The following is a 22,163-nucleotide window of genomic DNA, read 5'->3' on the forward strand; positions in this document are numbered from 1 at the left end:
CTACTACCACTGCGGGATATGACATATGGAATGAAATACCAGAACAAGAAAACAATCAAACATCCACAAATTAGGGGAGACACTTTAAACCCCAAGAGAATAGCCAAGCACCTACAAATGGGGGGGGGGGGGAAGACACTTCAAACCCCAAGAGAATAGCCAAGCACCTACAAATGGAGGGAGATACTTTAAACCCCAAGAGAATAGCCAAACACTCATAAATGGAGGGAGACACTTCAAACCCCGAGACACTAATCCCAATGACTCAACTAAAATTTTCCACATCACAAGGGGGGGAGACACTTCAAACCCCCACTTTTAGAAACCAACAACCTAGTGGAAGCTCTAAATCGATTAACCTAACAAAAACCTACCGAGGAAGGTGAAGTTCTTAAGCAACTACAGAAGACACAAGTCAATATATCCTTATGGGGTTTACTCATGGCCTCATACAAACACCGACAAAACCTAGTAGACCTACTCAACCAAATTCAAGTCCTTACAACCACAACCTCCCAGGATCTGAATGCTATGATTGGGTCCATCAATAGAGAACTCGTTATTTCCTATTCTGACAAAGATCTGACTAAGAAGGGGAAGCACCACAATGATCCATTGCATATCACTGTAGATGCCATGGGGAAGAGAATACTGATGGTTTTGGTAGATGATGCAAGTGCTTTAAACGTGTGTCCTTTAAAGACTACAAGCTACCTTGGCCTGAGCATTGAAGACTTTGTGCCTACTGATCGACATGTGAGTGCATATGACAATAGTAGAAGAGAGGTCTTGGGAACCATAACATTAGAGCTTACCATAGGACCAATGCTCAAGAAGGTGGATTTTCAAGTCATTAATATAGCCTCATGTTTCAATATGCTCCTTGGGCGACCATGGACCTATGACACAAAAGCCGTACCTTCTTCCCTATATCAAAAGGTTCAATTTCCACATGGAGGGGCCATTGTGACCATCTATAGAGATACTTTGACTGTGCCGAAACCTGTTTATGGTATTGATTTTGGGAAAGAGCTATTGACTTTGGATGGCTTTGAGATTGAAAGGCCTAGTTTTGAAAAGAGAGAAGGAGAAGTTGAGAAGATCCTAATGGACTTTGCTCCTTATGGAAACAACAATGTGGTAGCAATGATAAGGAGAAATAACTACCTTCCCGGGATGAATTTGGGGAGAGCTGTGAAGAAACCAACTGTTCAGGACTTGGCGATTCCTACTGTCACACCACCTTTTGGGCTAGGCTATAAGCCCACTGATGATGATTTGTTAGAGATGGAAGCGAGAAAGATGGCTTGAGCCAAGGCCAAAGCAAAAGGACTTCTTTGTCCTCCAGAACCTTTAAAGCCCTACACTCTTACATTGAATGGAAAGTTTGTAAAAGCTAGAGAAAGTCAACAATATTAGGGATCCCTAGAACCGAGATTTGATCCTGTGACAAAGACAATGGTGCCCGGTTTTGAGATACTACTTTATTGCAACTATATGGTTCTAGAATTGAAGAAGGAAGATACAACCTGGGCTCCTACTAATTGGGCCGATCACATGGATCCTGATGCCATGACTACACTCCTTGGAGATCCTATTTACAGTATAGAAGAAGAAGAATATTGGGAGGCTTGCTAACATACATTGAAGAGCCCATATGAACTAAGAGCCAGTGATGGAGATGAGGAAGGGGGAACAACCTTTAGTGATGATGAAGATGAATGTGAAGACAAGAGTGATAGTAGTAGTGACAACAGCAGCAGTGATGGTAGACATGATGATGATGACAGCAGCACCAATAGTGATGACAACAACAGTAGAAGTTATGATAGCCCAAACAGTGGACATAATTGGGGTGAACTCCCTAGTGATAGAGAAGATGAAGATGCGGACCTATTCTGTGAGGAATATGATAGTGATGTGGACTATTATGATAAAGACACAGAAGATGATGATGAAGCCAACAGGTGGAGCGACACTGATAGTGACCAATACAAATTGATAAATGTGTTAGAGGATGTAAGAGAGGAGACTGCACAAGCCAATCAAATGTATCATGATGAACATCCCCATGGGCATCTTTCAGATTAGAGTGATATCACTAATGTCAATTCAAGGTCTGGTCCTAGGTATGACAAGCATGGAAGAGAATTCCCAGAATTGGGGTCGTATTATGATTCAGAACCAAGTACACCAATCCTACATACTGAAGAGGAGGATGACATAGATGCCAGGCTAGCCGCTCAAGACCAAAAACTAATGGTCCACAGTCTCAGAATTATGACACTTAAGAATGCTGAACGTGATGAGGAGAAAATGGAAAAAAGTAAGTTAGAACATCTCCCTCAACCCACTGACTTGGGCAACAGAGACAAACGCGATCTATTTGATGAATGGATGGATAGCACAGAATGCCTGAATGCTTTTATGACCAACAAGCCCACAGACATGGAGGTTGAAGAAGAAATTATAGATGATATGGATGTAGATCCCAAAATACTGATGCTGAGGGAAGAAGGAGCTTACTAGGAGCCACTTGCCATTGTGGAAGCCACGACTGAGTTAAAGAACTGGGCATGGGAGGGAGCCGCCCACCCCATGGAGGACTACGTGAGGAAGATCAAGACCGTCAAGTCAGTCACCTTTGCCAAGAAGATCAAGACCGCCAAGCTAGTCACTTTTACCAAGAATGTTGTTTCTGTTCCTATTGAGTCTATTTCTGCTAGTGTTTCTATTCCTGTTAAATCAGTTTGTGATAGTTTTCCAGTGGAGTCTGTTGAGTCTATAGAGTCTATTAAAAACTCTTTCCCTTTTAATATGATTTCTGATTCTACTTATTTGTTGGCTTTGAATGTTTTTATTTCTGAAATTGGTAAAGAAACTCTTAATAATAAGGAACTAAAACATGGATACCGAGAACCTATAAAATAAGTAACCTAACCCATTAACCTGGGAACCGATGATGAGTCCAAAATGATCCAAGTGGGCAATACCTTAACCACCTCAGAGAAAGATGCATTAGTGGCACTGTTGACCGAGTTCAAGGAGGTCTTTGCCTGGTCATATGAAGACATGCCTGGGATTGATATAGATATAGTATAGCATTGCATTCCAATAAATCCAATCATGAAGCCAATCAAGCAGAAGTTGAGAAGAATGAAGCTAGAGTGGACTCTCAAGATCAAAGAAGAAAGACTTATGCCTTATCAATGATGTCTTCAGAAGTGGGCATCAAAATTTAGCAAGATCAAATATTAGTATGTGCCAAGGATGTAGAATCAAATCGCAGATGCTTTATCAACCATGGCATCCACGATGGATGGGCCAAAAGAAGATGAAGCTAGATTGATAGTGTTGGAACAAAAAGAAGAACCAGCCTACTGCATGACAATAGAAGAAGATGAGGAAAAGAATGAAGAAGGTGAATGGTATTCAGACATCCTACAATACCTCAAGAATGGGACATACCTAAAGTCTGTAGACAAGAATGATCAGTTCACCATCCGAAGGTTGTCCACTAATTACATCATTTGTGGAGAAAAGCTTTATAGAAGATCATATGATGGAATTCATCTCCTTTGTGTAACCGCTAAGGAAGCACAGCAAATAATTGAAGAGGATCATGAGTCAAGTTATGGGCCACATATGAATGCACATATCTGTCAAGGAAGATAATGAAACAAGGTTACTACTGGACCACTATGGAAGCCGACTGTGCGGCTCATGTTCGAAAATGCTATCAATGCCAAGCTCATGGAGATCTGAAACATATGCCACCTATGCCACTACATACTATGACCTCGCCCTGGCCAATAGCATCCAATGGCCATGAATTCATACTTGTAGCCATTGATTACTTTACTAAATGGGTAGAAACTACTTCGTACAAAGTCCTGAATTCAAAGAAGGTTGCTCAATTCATTCAGACCAATATCATCTGCTGATAAGGAGTACCACATGAAATTATCTCAAACAATGGGCAGCATTTTAAGGGAGAAACAGAGAAGCTACTACGACAGTTTAATATTCAGCACCACAAGTCTTCACCTCACCGCCCTTAAACCAATGGAGCAGTTGAGGTTGCTAATAAAAACATAGGGCGAATCTTGAAGAAGAGCACAAAGAACTACAAGGACTAGCACCTACAATTACCTTATGCACTTTGGGGGTATAGAACATCAATTCGATCTTCCACAGGAGCCATTCCTTATTCATTTGTGTATGGGATGGAAGCAGTCCTTTCCATTGAAATAAGTGTCCATTCACTAAGGACAATAATGGAAAGTGAAATCTTTGAAAAAGATCGATTACAAAGCAGATATGATTAGTTGTGCATGCTAGATGAGAAAAGACTCAAGGCCTTGTATTATAGGAGGATTAGGAAAGCTTTTGACAAGAAGGTGAGAACCGGAGATTTGAAGTTAGGGGATTTAGTGTTGAAGGAAATCCAAGCCCCGGTTCAAGATACAAATGGGAAATTCAAGCAAAATTAGGCAGGTCCATACATTATCAAGTAGATATACTCTGGGGGAGCAGTAAGATTGATGGACTTGGATGCAAACCATTTCATTGAGCCAACCAACATGAATCAATTGAAGAAATACCACATCTGAGGTGGTAGTCTGAAAGCACCATGTCTGAAGTGGTTGTAAATTATGTCATTTCCCTTCCTAGATTTAATTAAAAACAAAAAGAAAAAGAAAAGAAAAAGAAGAAGATAGGTTGAAAACCCGAAAGGGCAAAATATGCAAAAGGAGAGTTAAAAAAAGAAAAAGAAGAAGAAAAAAAGAAGAGAGTAAGAGAGCCTGCTAGGTTGGAAACCCGAAAGGGCGACCTAGGCAAAAGTTAAGGCAAAAAAAAAAAAAAAAAAAACCATCATCATAAATGAACTACATGATGACTTGATCCTTCTATCAAGTGGGTACGTAAGCAACTATGCATTGGTTCGGTCACAATTTCCCTAAACCCACCATTTGCCCGTTAACCAAATTACCAAAAATTCAACCATCCCATTAAACCATGTCATTACACAAAATCCAAAAGCCCAAACCCTAAATCAAACTATAAAAATTCTAAAACCCCAAAAGCCTACACTTTAAACAGAATCCTTAACCTACAAATCCTAAATAATTCCTAAACATAATAGTTTTATGTCAACCTCTAAAATAAACATGTTCAAAGCCAAAAAATAAGGTCACTTTGTCTTCAATCTTTTTCTTTTTCTATTGGTCATTAATTTCTTTTGTGATAGGTACTTCATCATTCCTGTCCCTTCTTTTGAATTCATAGTTGTCTTCATCAGGTCTTTCTCTATTGTCTTTGAGAAATTGTACTCTCATAGCAATCCTTTTAGCTTCCTTGTCAACAATCTTGTCTATCAACCAATTAGAGTATTCTGTAGTCATCTTGTGAAAGTGAACCTTGACAAAAGATTGGTCCACTCAGTCAGCCATCTCTAAACCCAATGGCATGTTTTGTACAGAAGTAGTATTTGTGTCCATAGGAGAGAAAGGTCTTCTTCTTTTACTACCAGGCATTCCTTACTCATATTTGAATTGCCTCAAGAGTCTGTCTCCCTTATAGAAAGTTACCCTCCGCAATCCAACAAGGAAGATATGATTTGATCCTAGAGAGCTCAGTGAAGGGGGTGGGCACTTCCACCAATAACAATCCTATTGAATTGAGGTACTAGATTTCTTGTCTAAGAATTTCACCTAGCCACTCTCAGTTTGGCATTCAGTCTTGACTACAGCCCTGCTAAGAAAACTGTCAGGCCCACAATTACCGATTGTAGGCTAGGCAATCATGCCCAGTTGCTCCATCAGCCATATTTGCAAAGTCAAAGGACTCCCTAAGAAGTTCTGAGTTTCTCCACCATGAAATACAACATCTCCTAGAAGAGTTTCTGCCAAGATCAAAGAAACATGGATATCACCATCCTTAATTTGATTCACAACACTTATAGCTTGAGCAACCACAAAGCCGTGTCTTCCAAAGCAAAGCAAAAGTTCTCCCACAAAGCATAAAGCCAAACCGAAGTTTTTCTGCATGTTGTCGGTCACTCCATAGGTGCGTTTGTCAATCAGCCGAGAGATAATTGCACAAAGATTCACCATATGACCTTCAATCACACTATTAGTAATGGAAGTAGGAAGACTGAGAGCATTATACAAAGATTCCTTATGCTTGAGATCAAAAGAAACCGCTACAAATTTTTTGCTTGGATCATAGCCCAAAATAGCATAAAATTCTTTAATTTTTGGACAGAGTTCAGCAATATTAAATTGAAACACATGATCCTCGGGATCCCAGAATTTCACAGCAACATAAAGAAAGTCCCACTTGATGTTGACATTCCTCAGAGCCTTGATTCCCTTTAGTTTGAAGGCTGTAAAATTGGTTTTGGTACAGAAATCAAAGCTACGAACCCAACTGTTGATATCATGAATTGTTGAATGAGAAAATTATGATTGCTAGCTATGGATGATGTTTGCTTGTGATTATTGTGTTTTACTAACCTTTATGCAGAGATTTGTTGTAGGAGAATTCGTTTAAATAAGCTGCATTAGTTCCTAATCAGGTTTGAAATAGGTTTCAGAGAGTTTGTAGCTGACTAGGAGAGTATTTCATGATCACAAATGAAGTAAAAATCTTCCAAAAGTGCCGAATGGCACTCTTCATTTGCCAAGTAGCACGCAGCTCCTCAGTCCTACACTTATGCAATTCCATGCAGCTTTATGTTCATGTGTAATTTTTTAAGACTGTTTGACACTTAAAAAGATTTTTTCTGATCAAATTGTGACATTCTACGTGCCTAACCCACTTGTTTTTAGAAATCATCACTTGCACCATTGTTTTCAAAAAAATATATATATATATATATATATATTGATCAAATCAAGTTTTTATTTTTATTTTTTATTTTTTTAAGACTCATGGATTTATGTTCCAAACTAGGGGCATTCGCCCATGTCCCTCAGTTTTCAATATATATATATATATATATATATAACAAAAACAAAAACAACAAAACCAAAATATATATATATATATATATATATATATATCATTGATATTTTCAAGAATCATGCATCCCGTTGTATAATAGGGGTATTTGCCCATGGATCATTTTTCAAAAAGATCACCATCATCATTTTTCTAAAAAAAAAAATCATCATCACCAAGATTCCCAAGAAAATCATGCATTCATTTTAAACTAGGAGTATTCGGCTCCACCTCATTCAAGTAAGTGCAAATTCCAACAGAGCCAAGCAAGATAAGTTTAAATTAGTACTACAAGATCTCATCAGGTGAATTCTAAACTTGTTTTAGTTAAAGTCTCTACATGGTGCCAAGGACCAAGAGTTAAACATGGGAAATAATACAAGATTGTCTAAGGAACACTTCCTTTTCTTTTGCAGGAAAATAACAACATAGATCATGCATCATTAGGACTTCGAGTCTGCCTGCGTGAGGATCTCCTTGATCTGCCTTTAGAGGAGCCACCTTCAGTATTTCATTCCTGACTTGCGAAAAAGTGAGGATTGTACCGACGATTTTCAAGTTCGAGACTCCTAATCCTTTCCTCTAAAGTTCTTCTAGCAGCATCAGCAGTTTCCATTTGATGTTCCTGAAAAGTCAGCAAAATCAGGTGTTAACTTCACCATCAAGCATACTTCAAGCAAGAGATGCTCAGAAAGCAATGTGGCATACTCAGTTCGAATCATTGAGCACATATTGGGAGGACTGAGTGCGAGCCAATGACTGCAAGCCTCTAATCATCCACATGCTTTCTTCCAGACTATCCACATCAACCTGAAGCAACTCTACCAGATTAAGAGCCATTCATCCGGTTAAGAAGAAAATAGGCATAGAGAACTGAACATTTAAGAACATACTAGATTGGGCCAAGGAACATTTGGTACGTGCTTGGGCCTAGTCAAAGGCATGGAACTATATGTTCCATTAGGATTCATCACATCATATTGCCATGCCAAAAAATGAGGATAAGTCTCTGCGAAAGAACTAAAAGAGCTACCAGCATAGTGAGGAGAGGGAATCTCTTCCTCTTCCTCTCCTTCAGAAGATGGAGGCTAAAAGTCCAACATGCAAATATTGTTACCAAGTAGAAATATGGAAAATGAATTTGCAAAACAAAAGTTTGATTTTAGAAAGGAAGAGAAATACCGTTCTGCCAACCAAGCAACCTTGTAGATGATCCCAAACAAAGTCAGAATAATTTCCTTCTACTCTTGTAACAATATAGCCATCATGGGCTTGTGCAATCTCTTTATCAGCTAGAAAGTCAGCCAACCGAACAGTGCGACAAGGAGGAGTTGGAATTGTGGTAGGAGGATACAAATGTTCAACTTGGGGCAACACCCAATCACCAAGATACCAGTACTTTCCATGCCCACATTCAAACAATACTTGGTGGCCATTCAATTCTAGAGCCTGCTCACACTCAACATACCCCTTACATCCAGCCCAAAGATTTAAGTTCATGTGAAAAATCACAAAAAGGAACTCAAAAAGAGAAGAGACTGAATCATAACCAAGTGCCAAAGATTTGAAAAGGAAAAAGAAGAAAGAACTCACATCATCACTTGTCAGGTTGTCAATCACCAAGCGCCAAATCTCCAAAGAACGCCTGGAGGATAGAGAAAAACAATGTTTAGGCAACCAATGGAGAAATCTAGGAAAAATGCCAACAACTTCTTCCCGAATTTCAGGACCAACTCCGAAATACTCATACATCCAAACCTGAGAAATTCACAACACCATTACCATATAGCCAAAATAATTTTTCACCCCCAACACATAGCCAAAATAAATACCAAATCTCACATGTCAAACAAACGGAGCCCCACCCAAGCTTGAAAGGCTTCGCCTAGAGAGTTGGGTCAGGAAATGCATCAAAGTAGCATAGGCCATGCCGCCCCATTCATAATTCCAAATTTGTTCAATTTTTTTCAAGCTCCCCAAGTAGCACAGATTCACAGTACTGCCTAAATCTGGACACAGAAAGGTCCCAATAAAAATAAGCATGAACATGTGGGCACCCTTTGCCACAATCTCACATTGGGGAATACTCTCATATAGCCAAGACAAAGGAACATTGTTACTCCTTATTTTAGAAGGCACCACACCTAGAAGTTTCTTGAGCTCAATGGAAGTAAAGGAATCATTGAAAAGAATTCTCTTACCACACAACCTTAGACCAGTGATAACAGAGAAGTCAAAAGGTGTCAACATTACCTCCCCAATGCCCGGAAAATGGAAGGTACATATAGTGTCTCAAAAGCGCTCTGCCAAGGCAAGAAGTAACTGAAGATCTTTGCACTCATGTGTCTTATGATTTAACAAAGCTTCGAAGAAAGTACCAAAGCCTGCTTCATTGATGATATTTTTTATGTTAGGAGACAATGGTGCCCATGCACTTTCCAACATTTGGAGACTGCCTCGACTCTTGAGACTTTGCAATAGAAAAGTTCAACTCATCAATTTTCATGACCAAGACCCACATGACTAAAAAATTCCATACCAAAATATATATATATATATATATATTCTTACAACCAATGCCCCATCAAAATGTCACCACTACCAAATTTTACCACAACAAAAATTTTTGACATATCTATACACAACTACCAAAATTTTTCCATAGCCATGCAAAAAGAAAAAATTCCTACATGACCAAGATAAAAATTCCCACAAGCTCATGCACAAATAAGTTCTCACATAGCCAAAATCATAACCATACAAATTTTCCAAGAATCAACATCACATACCCAACAAAATTTTTCACAAGTCAAAATTTCATACCCACAAAATTTGCCCATCAAAGTAGAGGAGGACCTTTGATCGTCATCAATAATTCTAGATTATCAAAGTAGAAGAGGACCTTTGATCATCATTTCAACATTCCAGATTAAAGTAGAGAAGGACCTTTGATCGTCATAAAATTCCAGATTATCAAAGTAGAAGAAGACCTTTAATCATCATCTCAACATTCCAGATCGAAGTAGAAGAGGACCTTTGATCGATATCAATAATTCCAGATTATCAAAGTAGAAGAGGCCTTTTGATCGTCATCTCAACATTCCAAATTGAAGTAGAGGAGGACCTTTGATCGTCATACAATTCCAAATTATCAAAGTAGAAGAGGACCTTTGATCATCATCTCAACATTCCAGAACGAAGTAGAGGAGGACCTTTGATCGACATCAATAATTCCAGATTATCAAAGTAGAAGAGGACCTTTGATCATTATCTCAACATTCTAGATCGAAGTAGAAGAGGACCTTTGATCGTCATACAATTCCAGATTATCAAAGTAGAAGAGGATCTTTGATCATCATCTCAACATTCCAGATTGAAGTAGAGGAGGACCTTTGATCATCATTCCAGCAATTCCAGATCAAAGTAGAAGAAGACATTTGATCGACATTTCAACAATTCCATATCAAAGTAGAAGAGGACCTTTGATCGACATTACAATTCCAGATTGAAGTAGAGGAGGACCTTTGATCGACATTTCAATAATTCCAGATCAAAGTAGAAGAGGACCTTTGATCGACATCAATAATTCCAGATTATCAAAGTAGAACAGGACCTTTGATCATTATCTCAACATTCCAGATCGAAGTAGAGGAGTACCTTTCAACGATATCAATACTTCCAAATTATCAAAGTAGAAAAGGACCTTTGATCATCATCTCAACATTCCAGATTGAAGTAGAGGAGGACTTTTGATCAACATCAATAATTCCAGATTATTAAAGTAGAAGAGGAACTTTGATCATCATCTTAACATTTCGGATCAAAGTAGAGGAGGACCTTTGATCGACATCAATAATTCTAGATTATCAAAGTAGAAGAGGACATTTAATCATCATTCCAACAATTCCAGATCAAAGTAGAAAAAGACCTTTGATCCTCATCCCATTCTAGATCGAAGTAGAAGAAGACTTTTGATCGTCATCCCAGACAATTCCATTTTCAAGATCAAGATTAGAATGTTTCTTGGTCACCCCACTTGTCAAGAATTATTTCCAGAATCATCAATTACTAGCTAAGTCTGGTATTTTCATTATTTTTTGTCAAAAGATAAGGTAGTTCTATGTTCCAAGATTTTAGGTTCAAAGGCTAGGTAATCTTTGAAAATTCAACCTCAATTAAATCATGGTCGCTAAAATCAGTGTCTTTGTTTTACATTGACATTTGCTTTTCAAGCTCTACCAATGAGGGGCATTTTGTAGACACTCAATTTTGCACCCATGATTTAATCAGTGAGAATGACTTGAATGACCATTCATGTACCTCAAAAATCATGATTGAATTACATGCATCAATTTGTTCTTTCATTACATACATCAATTTGTTCTTTCATTACATACATCAATTTGTTCTTTCATTACATACATCAATTTGTTCTTGTATTACATGCGTTAATTCATTCATTACATATCATAGAAATGATCTTGAGATTCTAACTGTCACAACGGTGTTTCCGGTTTCCAAATCGGACCATTGGATCGAAAGATATCGCATGATCAAGTTTGCACGGTCAACATGCATTGTGTCTAGGTAAGGACGACCACACATGATTAGTTTAAATTAATTCTAATTGGTTAAATCATTAAAATTAATTAAATATTTCTATGATTGGTTGACAATTAGTGTTTAAAATAGGGATGCATGCATAGGAATAAAATGGATGATTGAATAACATTAAAATTGTGCATAATTTGAATTTTATCAAGATTTATTTTAAGGCATTTATCTACAAGATTAATTGTTCTTAAATAGCCTGAATTATACAAAAAAGAGATGAAAAATCATAGACGAAGGATGAAAACGTGTTCAAGTACAAGGACCAGCCAAAAAACCCTAGAAGAGGAGTCCAAACGGCACCCATACATGAAAGAACGTTTGGAGTCCAAAGGCCAATTCAGTACTTTTGGAGTGCCGAACGACACTCTTTAAGGGCCGAATTTTCCTTGGTTGGGCTTTGGCCCAACAGCCTTTGGGTGACGATAAGACACACATTTTTCGATATTTTCGCAAAATGATGCGTCCGGATTCAAACCCTAATCGTCATTACCTATTTTTCAGAGTCCTCCGATCACTATAAATAGAGATTGAACTTCATAATTCAGCACATTTTTTCTACGCTCTGGGAGGCATACGTTTTAGGCTCTTAAATTGCCCATATTTTCTAATCCCTTCTCTGAGTGTTGCTGCTTAAATTAGGGTTTTTAGGTTTCAAAGAGAATTGCATAAATTTCTTTGAACCCTAAAACATCCTCTCAAGAACAAAGAGTGCTCATGCAAGAGGATGTTTCTCAACCCTTTTTCTTATGATGTGATGATGCATGTTATATCTTTTTCTTTTTCAAATGTCCATAACATGAATTGTTAATTATTGTTTTGTTTACAGCATGATTTTTTTTTTATGTGATTGTTATAATCTCTTTCTTGAATGTCAATAATCTGCATGTGAATGATTTTTTTTTATTAAAATAAAACAGATCTACATCTTTTCTAAATGTAGATCTGGATTTTTCTCAACATAAAAACAGATCTGCATCTTTTCTAGATGTAGATCTGAATTTTTCTCAATATAAAATAGATTTGAATTTTTCTCAATACAAAAACAAATTTGCATCCATTTTAGATGTAGATCTGAATTTTTCTCAAACAAAAAGAGATATGCATCTTTATGAGATGCAAATCTAAATTTTTTTCAAATCAAAACTGATTTGTATTTTTCTTAAGATACAAATCTGATTTTTCAATACATGCAAGTTGTTGAAATAAAGAAAGAGGTCATGTACTATTATGTTTGTGTTTGTTTTAATTCATGATTGCATAAATTCATATTGTGAGCGAAACTCTCTTCTTAAAAAAAAAATTCATTCTTTTTTAACAATAAAAACAGATCTAATTTTTCTATCATTAAAAATCATTTTTTTTATCATCGCAACACAGATTTGAATTTGTATCTCCAAAAACTAGTTTTTTCTCCACATACTACAAAACAGATCTGGTATTTTGACAAATCAAAATCCATTTTTTTACCAATCAAAACAGATCTGATTATTTTCAAAAGTAGAGACTTCATTCATAAATATATTTTTGTGATTTAATTTTTGGTTCATGGCATGCATGAGATGGTACATTGGTCACAAGAGTCTAGAAGACCAGACTTTGTCTAGGTGGAATGGGTGCCTAACACCTTCCCATTCCATAACCTAGCCTCCGGATTTAGGTCTTTGGTTAAGTAGATCTAACCTTGTCTTTATTTGTTTTGGGTAGACTTCATTAATAAATAAATTTGTGTGATTTAATTTTTGGTGTCACCTGTTCATCATATCATTCATGACATGTATAAGATGGTACATTAGTCACAAGAGTCTAGAAGACCAGACTTTGTTTGGACAGAATGGATGCCTAACACCTTCCCATTCCATAACCTAGCCTCCGAATTTAGGTCTTTGGCTAAGTAGATATAGCTTTATCTTTATTTGTTTTGGGTAAAATGTAACTAGAACAAAAGCCATGTAAATATTTGGTAGATTGTAATTAGGAACCAAAACTATGTAACGTTTCAATTTTCCAAATATGTAATATTTATTCAATCAATGAAGAGAACAATTCAGTCATGTATTTGTATATATTTAGTTTTTTTTTTTTTTTTTTTTTTGGTATAAAAAATAAATGGCAACTCCATACCACTTACCCAAAAAGAGAGATTCCTTAAAAGGTACTCGAATCTCCTTTTTTGAGGGACGCTTTCTTCGCGATCTCTCACAATTGGCTTCTCCTTCAAAGTAATTTCCCACTGTGTGATAGTTTTCTCATGGTTTCTTCATATTCTTTTGTTGCAATCTGTCACCAACATGCTTTTGCTAGCACACATATAACGGCTTCAGTGTTTGCTGTTTTATCCTTCTTCACTGTCTTTATCTTTTCTTTTCTTTTAAAAAAAGATATATGCATTGATCCGGTCGAATGTCTTTATCTTCTATCAAAATATGCTGACATGAGCCTTGGAGAGGGAAGTTGTGTGTTGCTGTCAAAACAATGGTCCATGCAACAGTGAAAGTTCATCTTTTAGTAATTAGGACGGGTAGCGAAACAGGAACACAAATACACTGATTTTTGTCAACAAATCAATCAAGAGTTATTTATGTGATAGGTTTAAAATGCTATTTTGAAATCAAAAGCCCATATGTGTGTATATGTATGCGCCTTTCTTCCACTATTGAGCAATTTTGGTTGGGACTAAGTGTTGGTTCATTAATTTGCTAGTAAACCACCTACAATTTTGACATTTTTTCCCCGTGAAAATAGTTTCTCTTTTGGTGGAAGATTCAAGTTAACTTTAGTTGTTGTAGTGGTGACTGAAGAGCAATTCTGTAATAGTGGCCAACCAGTCAGCAAGGGGCAGGGTGGGAGACCAATGTGACTACAGTGGTTGCAAATTTTTGGGATGTGGGTTTTTGATATTTTGTGGTCTTGATCAACTATTATTTCAGGGCATGTGATATTCTGGAGGTTTTTTTTGGATGATCAAGAACTGAATTTGGTGATTTTGTGGGATTTTGATTATTCGGTTTTACTGGGTTTTGGATTTTCTGAAGTGGGTTTTTTGATATTTTGTGGTCTTGATCATATTTCAGTTGAGGGGAAGTGAAATATTGGAGGAAAGTTTGGATTATTGTAGTTAAATTTAGGTTAGTGTTAAGGGTTTTCTATTGGTGGTGGTGGAGATGGAGGAGACTGAGCTTGAAGATGGAGAGGCTTGTTGTTCTTACATGGACAATGATCAAAACATCGATATTGATGTTGCTTTATGTAATACCCTAAAAAAAAAATAATAATAAATAAATAAATAAATAAAAGAGAGGAAAATTTAAGTAAATTTGTTTATGGGGTCAATTTTTATAATTAATATTATTAAGGGATTTTTTAAAAAATAAGGTTGGAACCCTAATTTACATAGTCCTCAGTGTATACTGACAGATATTTTGAGAGAGGAGATTACTCAAAATACTGAAGTAGAGAAGGTTTGACTACATAATTGAGGTAAAAACCTAAAAATCTCTTCTGTTAAATCTAAACTTTATTCAGAATTAGAATGTTTTCCTATGTGAGTATTTTGGCCAACAATGAGACTTTCTTTAGCCATGGCCGCATGGGTGTGTTCTACGAAATTTTCTTAGAAGAATTGAATCGGATTGATGGAGAAAAAAGAAAACACGCTTGACGAAAAGAAGGGACACCAACTTCCTTTCTAATATATTATTATTTGTTTATTAACATGATAGAGGAAGAATAGAATTTCAATAAAAGCTTGTGTCAGAGATTTGTCCTCATGCCGAAAGAAAACTAGAGGCGGTAATGGCAGTAGGAAAAAAAAAAAAAAAAAAAAATGAAGAAGAAAGCTGTAAAGTGTAGCACACGTCCTTGTCTAGTGTGACATAGGACTACTTATAAGTACTGTAGCCTTATCCTTTAAGGTATAAATGATGGCAGAATATATGTATAAAAGAAAAAATATATTATGATTAGGTGGAATTTTGATGTGAGATAAACAGACAATTAAGAGGTATTTTTAATTGTTTTTTCCTAGTCGAGTACTGTTATAAGTTTTTTTTTTTTTTTTTTTTAATTATTTGATTATTGAGTAAAAGTATTTGGAAATTGTTCTAGGTAATATTTAAGGATTTTAGAGGAAGTATTAAGGAAAAATTTCTTTTGGAATAACTTTTGGAGATATGTAACCTTATTCTAACTGGTTTTATCTTTGCGTATTTTAATTATTGAAAATTTTACCATTGTTACAATTTATTTCTATTGTATTATTGATTTCAAGTAAAGAATTATCACAAATATATCTAATTATTGAATATATGACGTATTTTATTTAATTGTTTTTAACTATACTAATTCAAAGATTCAAAGTAAAGAATAAAGAATTTCCACCAATAAATATGAGCATTGAATATAAAATTTATTTTCTTTAATTGTTTCTTTAGTTATATTGATTTAAAGTAAAGAATATAGAAATATCATAAATATATTTGAATATTGAATATACGATTATATATGTATTTGAATAAAATATCTTTATATTAGAAACTATGATTTCATATATATGATTATGGACAAATTGACTATGAATTGATTCTGATATCTAAACCAATGGAAGTTATTCATTAGTACTCTGATACCCAAACCAATGTGGGTTATTCATTGGTACTCTGATGCTCAGTCACGGGGATATAACGTGACCATAGTCATAAGATTGTTAAGAATATGAATTACGTTTGAATATTTAACTATTTTGAGTCATTAAAATTGCTTATGCATTTGTTGGAACCTATTGTAAGTTAAACTTTTGATATATGGAAAACTAACTACTTTCTAAACCATCTATGATATAATTGTAAGATTAAAGTTTGTGATCTATTTGCAAAGTATTATTTTCAGATTATGAAACTTCTTTAGCTATTTTTGAAAACTCATAGCATATTATAACTTGAAGATTCATATTACATCTTATTACTTTACAAATCTATTACTGGGTAGAACTTATTTGGATTTTGGTTACTTATTGAATTGTCAACTCACCCCCCTCTCTCTCCTTTTAGATTTTGATCAAGAAGAGTAACATATGTTTGGGCTTCTTGGGATGTGCGCATGAGTGAAGTTTAGGAAATCAATGGAATAAGATTTGATCTTTTATGTTTAAGATTACCATTTGTGTAGTCCTTTAGATTTAAAGATTTAGTTTATTTTTATTTGATGTTGGAAGATTATTATTTGGAGATCTTTTGAGAATTGTTTTATTGAGGATATTTTAAAATTTATTGATGAAATTTTCTTGAGGTTAATTCTTTAATTGTTAAGAGGGCTTACACACTTGTAGGGTGTAAACTTTTAAGTGTGTGGCTGTTGTCACGTGCTTAGCTCTTACTTGGGTTCGGGGCGTGACACTTTCTCTTACATTGTAAGGGATTTTATTGATGTTGTATCTTGATCCTTTTATGGTGTGATCAATGCAAATTTGGTTGCTTTTTGAGAATTTGTGTTTGGATTTTGTTATCATGGGTTGCTCTTGTAAGCTTGAAAAAAAGTCCTAAACAAAGAATGAAAATAAAAATAAAAATAAAAATAGAACTGGAGTGTGAATGATTGATGGTTGGGTGGTTTTGAGAATTCTGATGGATTACTTAATGCTACATGCACTGGAATTTTATTTCCTTTTATTTGTTTGCTGAGATAACTAAGGAAAATGTTTGGTTTTCATTGTTCATGTACTGGTTTTTCATTTTACGAAGGACTCATGTCAATAAATTGTTGGAGTGGGAAGATTTTGCTTTCATGGATAATAGATGATGATGAGACTAGGTTAAATCAAGGAATTGTTTCAAGGATTATTACTATTGATGTGTAGTTTTTCAATCAAAAAGATTTCTCAGTTTTATTTCTTTCTTTTCTCTTTACCTGCATTTTCTTAGCAAGCAAAAGAATTTAGAAATTAGTTGTGTAATAGCATCTTCTTTTCTATTATTTCTATTTGAGTCTAGAGACATTGTTGGTCGTGTGTTTTTAGGGTTCATACCAATGCTGGTCTTCATTAGATGCCCAAAGTGATTTACAAAATTTTTTGGCTTGATTAATAGTTCAATTGATGTGTTTTTGCTATACTTTAAGATAATGTGATACTACCTCATCTCATCGATATTGGATATTGTTTCTGCTGGTTTAAATTTAACTACTGTTTTTTCCTCTGCACTGGGTAGCTGCTGGATTTCTGCACTAGATAGCTGCTGCGTACAGAGTGTGGGCTGCTGTTTTCTTATTCTGCACTGGTTTTATTTTAACTGCTGTTTTTTTCCTTTGCATTGGGTAGCTGCTGGATTTCTGCATTGGATCACTGCTGCCAGGGAGCATCAACAGCTAATGCAACAACTCAGGAAGCCTTAGTGGAAGCTGCTGTCAAAGCTAAATGGCTTGGTTGCTGCAGAATTTTGTTTTTGTAGTAGTAAAAGAGTAGCTCAAGTCTGTAATTTTAGTTGCACACCTAGTTGGCAGGAAAAAACTATGGTTGCTGACATCTCAAACTTAAAGCTACAGGGGTTGTGTTGCAGAGTCCTTATTTGTTTCTCACCTTTGTTTTTTTTTTTTTTTTTTTCTTACCTACTCACCTTTGAGTAATTAGAAATTTGGATTTCCGACTTGCTTTTTCTGTAAGGGGAAAAAAATATTTTTCTAAAACTCTACTTATGTTTACATTTGTTTCCAATAATAGTTGGTGTTATCTACATTGTTTGTAGTGTGTGAAGACTATTAAAAGGGAGAAACAATATAAAAATTTTACTCCCTTTTTTAAGAAAAACAAGGACACATACATATTAAAAGCTAGTAAATATCTTAAATTGATACAAAATTTCAACAATATAAATGAAAATGGACATGTTCCATTTAAATTAATAAGTGATCATCCTATTATTGTTTCTCTGATAAATGATGCTAGTGTTTTATGGATTCTTATCAATTATTGAATGCTAAGAGAATGAATTCCAAAAAAAAAAAAGCTAAGAATAATTCTCTCCAATACTACTTTGCAGTAATGTTGCAGGGTACTTATGGAACAATTTTCTTGGGGGCCAATCAGACTCACGTCCATGAGGCGATGTTGTTCTAGATGGCATTGACTTTGATATTGAAGAGGCACAATTGAACATTGGGACGAGCTTGCAAGGGCCTTATCAGGATTTAGCCAACAAAAGAAGGTCTACTTAATTAACAGCAGCTCCACAATGTTCCCGAGATTATTCTAGGTTCTCTTGCTAAATGGAGTTTGTTGTATAGTGTGTTTGGTTCTTTTGACTTTTGTAACAGCCCTTCCTGTTTTGTTAAGGTTATCAGGGAGGAGGCTGGGTGCCTTGTTGGTTTGTTGTTTTCTTCTCTTTGAATAAAATTATCCATTCATCAAAAAAAAAAAAAAAAAAAAAAAAAAAGACTGCAACGAGAGTCCCTAGACCATGTAGCTAGGTTCGTCCAGCATTTGTATATGACTTGTTCCTTTTCTGGTATTAAACAAAAAAAAAAAAGAAAAAGAATTGCAATTAGCCTTAATTATGTTTAATCTTAATTAACTTGTTTATTGCAATTAACCTGATTTTACTTCCCTTATCTCATACGCATCAAGCACAAGATAAATTCATGGTAGTTGAAGGAAAAAAACTTTATATCTAACAGGTACATGCTAGTTAATTGAAAACATAAAAAAAGAATATTTACATAAAGTGGTAAAATGATAGAATTTTTTATATTAGGTGTATTATAAAATAAGTTGTTAAAATGAATAAAGTAACTTTTTGAGATGCTAAAAACATTCACAGCAAAGTTGTGAAATGCTAAAATAGTTATTTGGGCTGTGTTTGGTTCGCGTAAAATCATTTCCGGAAAATATTCTATTTTCCGGAAATGCTATTTTCCGGAAAATATTCTATTTTCCGGAAATGCTATTTTCCGGAAAGGAAAACGTTTTCATGTGTTTGGCTGTCACAAAATTCATTTTACGGAAAATTAATTTTGGTGTTTGGTTCATTTAATCATTTTACCAGAAAATACATTAAATCCGGCGAAACGCTCGTCCGACGAGCGTCCGACGAGCGGCGCTCGTCGATCGACGAGAGACGAGCGCGCTCGTCGATCGCGCTCGTCGATCGACGAGAGACGAGCGCGATCGTCGATCGCGCCGCTCGATCGACGATCGCAATCGTGCACTGCGCCGCTCGTCGGCGCGGTGCGATCGTCGGACGAGCGGCGCGATCGTCCCTCTCTCTCTCTGATCTGGGCTCTCTCTTCTCTCTCTCTCTCTCTCTCTCTCTCTCTCTCTCTCTCTCTCTCTCTCTCTCTCTCTTTCCGGAAGTGAATTGAAGTGAAAATGAAGGCAGAAATCATTTTCCGTGGTCAAAGGGAAAATTCGTGGTCAACCGGAAATCATTTTCCGGAAAATAATGTTTTCCGTGACAGCCAAACGCATGCATTTTCCGGAAAATCATTTCCGGAATCATTTTGAAGTCGATTCAAACGCAGCCTTGTTAACAACTCATACCATAAAATAAGGTCACATCAATGATGCTATTGCTATAATCTTTAATAGTCTACTGTAGCTTCAGTGGCGGAGCCACATGTATCCTTGGGGGCCTTGGCTCCTCCAAAATTTTTAATTTTTTTTTTACAATTAAAGTATATTTTATAAATATATAAAGGTTATATGAAAAAAAAAAAAGGAGTTGGCCCCCCAAAAGAAAGCATTGATCAAATAATTTAGTAATTTTTCCTAAAAAAAGAGAGTTTAGATTTGATATACAATTGCAATAGAGTGAAATAGTTAAGTAGTAAGTTTTGTGAGTAAATAGTGGAAGTGTGAAACCCCCTAATTTTTAGCTTAATTTCAATTCAAATTAATACGTTCAAATCATTCAACATTGATAATATATGCAATTTGGTTAAAATTTACTATTCTTAAGATTTTATCAAGAAATAAAAAAGCTCATATGATGCTTCAATTATAATATTATGATATTGATTTGTCAAACATGGATGAAGTTTTGCAAACAATTTTTATATTTTATATTTACACACATATTTATTATGTGGATTTTTTAGGAAAGTGTCTATTTTTTATTTAAGTTTATCTTGACAGAATATACAGCTCGGCGCTCAACTCAAAATTCCTGACTCCGTCACTACGTAGCTTCAAAGTTATAAATAATAATAATATTTTATATCATTCTCTCTCTCCTTTCTATTAAAATAATATTTCCCTTTCTTTTTCTCTTTCTTTCACCATATCTTTGTCAGTCCTCTTTCTTTTTCTTTTTTCATTCAGTCTTCACCATTTCTATCACTCCTAGTTCTGTCACTCTGTCGTAGTGGGTTTTAGTGGGTTTTTAATTAGAGTTGCGGTGGTTTTCGGCAGTTGTGGATGGTTTCCGACAGATGTGGCTAGGTTTTCCAGTAGTGATTATGAGCTTAGGGAGGGAGAGGATTACAGGTTTGTGATTTTGGTGGGTTGTTTTTCTTTTTCCGACTGTTGGCAGTGATCGATGAGGTTGTGGGTTTGGGTTTGTGATTTGGTTGTGATTTTGGTGGGTTGGTTTTCTTTTTTTGCTTGTTGGTGGTGATGAGGTTGTGGGTTTGGGTTTGTGATTTTGGTGGTTGGGGATTGTGGTTGTGGGAGATGGTGGCAATGGCAATTGTTGTAACTGTGGTGGCTGCTAGATGGTTGTTCTTTTTTTTTTTTTTTTTTTTTTTTTGGTGTTTAGTGGTGGTGGCTGGCAGTTAGCTGTGAGTGTGGCTATGGCTGTGAGTTTGCTTGGATAGAGAAGAAAGTGGTGGGTTTGTTCAGGAAAAGGGAGAGACACAGATTAGAAGAGAGAGAAAGAACCATAGTGAGAGAATAAAAATAATAATATTTAAATGAAGTTGTAAAAAAAATAGAACTTTTGATATTTGGTATATTGTAAAATGATGTATTAAAATAAATAAAGTGTATTTTGAAATGGTAAATACTAAAAATTTTGCCTCACTTAGTATTAATGTTCTAAATATCATATTTTCTTAGAATATTTATTAATAGGTTATTTTAGAAAACATTTAATACTATATTTATGAGAAATATAACAAATTATAAAAAAAATTAAATATTTTTTTCAATTAAAATAATTAAAAAAATAATTTTTAAACTAATACATCTTTTCTCCTTCTTAAATCTATAAACCAAACATGACACACATAAGAACAGAGCCCATGTTAAGGCCGAAGGGGCCCATTGTCCCCCTGGCCCAACGGGCTTTGTTTTTTTAAAAAACTGTCTCCAAGTGGGGACACATTTTGAAGGACACAGGCTTAGTACGGAGACGGAAGCTTGCACGTGGAAGTTCAAAAACACTCTAGGGAGACCCAATATATATATATTAATCAGTGGAAAATTAATGGCAAGCTAAGAGATAAGAAGCCTTTAAGCGAAGTTAGTGTCTGTTGTTTACAATTTTTTAAATCTTTTTTTTTTTTTTTTTTTTTTTTTCAAAATATATGTATACTTTAATATACTTTTAATAGAAAGTTAA

The sequence above is a fragment of the Quercus robur genome, chromosome 11 (assembly GCF_932294415.1).
Source record: "Quercus robur chromosome 11, dhQueRobu3.1, whole genome shotgun sequence".
Classification (NCBI taxonomy): Eukaryota; Viridiplantae; Streptophyta; class Magnoliopsida; order Fagales; family Fagaceae; genus Quercus; species Quercus robur.